We start from the raw sequence: 2,276 nt of genomic DNA, 5'->3' as shown, positions 1-2,276 counted from the left end.
GAAAGTGAGTAGTATAAAGCAAACTGTACTATGAATTGACAGTTTAAACAGGCACCTACATGGTCCTTGTAGAGCACACTTTTAGAAAAATGGAACTCACCAGAAAGAATCCTAGAACAACATTGTACTCGCGCGTCATAGCAAAAAAATGGAGATTTTTCAGTCCTTCTGAGCTGAAGTTAGTATGGTCTTGTGGGGAGTAATGTAACGATCCTTCAACTGCTCCTTCTGATGAGAAGATAGACAGGGCTTCTTCATCCTGGCATAATCGGAACTAGTCACTTCACATACCCCATATTCTTCTTTAGAGGAAGATGATCCTGTTGTGCAAAGACAAGAGGACTACTAAATGCTAGTATCCCTGTTTGCTCGAAAAAAAGGAAAGGAAATATTTAAAACAGCACAAATGAAGCACTTCTCAAGGACAATACCACTTTTTCATGACAGTATCTAAACAGTAGCACAACACCAATAGAGATGACCAAGCTCAATCATATGGATGAAATCAGTGGGCGAATTCCAACCTTTGTCAGGAGGCTTATTGTGTAGAGCATACAGATGAAGCACTTCTCCGGAACCATCTGTTGCTATCTACGGTGGTGGCCATGCTTACTATATACTCCTCGATTAGTTTAATGTTTCCAACATCTTCTTGTGCAGTTCCGCTAAAATATATGGTATCTTCAAAGAAGATCCCTGTTTGCACAAGTAGAGATAATTACGTATTACATTAATAGTGGCATCAAATCAGTGGCAAAACAATATGCTCGTTCCAGCCATAGCAATAAATTAAGATGCAAAACCATATCATTATTGTGTCATTATAGTTCCAGTGCTTCATTATAGCACCAGGAGTTGATTTTTGTTTTCCTTCTGCTTGTTCTTCCCCTTCATCACTTGGTTCAATAAAAACAAGCTTCGCCTTCAATGTAAGATTTGGCATGTCAATTAGGGAGCACAAGCATAGTACTAAACTTAATTTTCTAATGGAAGTGGCAAAATACAGGCCAACAGTTGTGAAATATCCTTATCTTACCTCAATGGGATATTACGGTGCACATATAGATTGGAAGTCTTCTCTCCATTTGTGCAGTTCACTTAAATCAAGCAACATTATCGTACAAGTAGCACAACATATGAAAGCACACTGCAGAATCATTTGAAAGAAGGCTAGTACTGAACTCTCATGATGCGGAATTCAAACAACTCACAAGAAGAAGATCTGAACCAAAATTGCCAACACAGATAGGAAGTAAGATCTCCTCTTGTGTAGTTCCACTAAGATCAAGCAATCAAGCAACATTGTCGGTGTGAATTTTTGCTTGAACTGCACAAAACACTCTTAAAACAAAAGTGTTTTGTGCAGTGCAACAAAAGGTCACAATGGCAACGAGGTGAAATAGATAACCATGTTTACACAGAGGTGCAAAGGAAACAATTAGTGGTCAATAACGGTGGATGACACATAAGCCAACAAAAAGAAGCATCTACCTTATCTAAATGGGAAAGAAAGCAAGACAGTAGCATTTCTCAAATGGTGGCATTGATTAATATTAACATAGAGATTATATTAACAATAAAATTTGTTAAACATGTAATTTGCTTTTAACTGTGGCATTGCATCAATTTTCTAGTGGCATTATTAGAGGGTGTTTGTTTACAGGTACATTTTGGTGTAGGGACTAAAAAATCCGTGTCAGTCCCATCTAAACCAAACAGTAGGGACTTTTAGGGACTAAAAGTGGGCATTTGGGACTAAAGAAAGAAGACCCCGATGGAGTCTTTTTGGGACTTTCTCCAACAGTTTCAGCTGCCACGCATCGCACCTTGTCTCTATTAGTTCATTACTAGGGGTAACATGGTCTTTTAGCATGTCATTTAGTAACCTCTAGTCCATGTTTAGTCCCTGGAACCAAGCAGGTAGGGACTAGGGAGTTTTTAACCAAACAGGGCCTTAGATTAACAACAGCTAATGAGTTGCACGGGACAGTGGATGCACCAGAACCATGTGCATCTACCGATGTATTGTGGTCATGCATAGTCTGTTGCGACAAAGAACAAACAACTAAGGAGCATATTTGTGTTGGTCCCAGTTTTGTTATCATTAAACACCTTTCCCTATGTGAGCACAACAAATCTAGTCCTGCTCAAACTCTACATCCAGTCTGTACTAGTACTTTCGCCCCTTCCTTTCCTCTTTGAACCACGTCCTAGATTTATGCGATACAACTTTCCCCACTACTTTCCCCCATTCCTTTCCTCTTTGAACCACGTCC

The sequence above is a fragment of the Triticum aestivum genome, chromosome 2B (genome assembly GCF_018294505.1).
Source record: "Triticum aestivum cultivar Chinese Spring chromosome 2B, IWGSC CS RefSeq v2.1, whole genome shotgun sequence".
NCBI lineage: Eukaryota > Viridiplantae > Streptophyta > Magnoliopsida > Poales > Poaceae > Triticum > Triticum aestivum.
The sequence above is the reverse complement of the archived record's forward strand: the minus strand, read 5'-3'. Positions refer to the sequence as shown.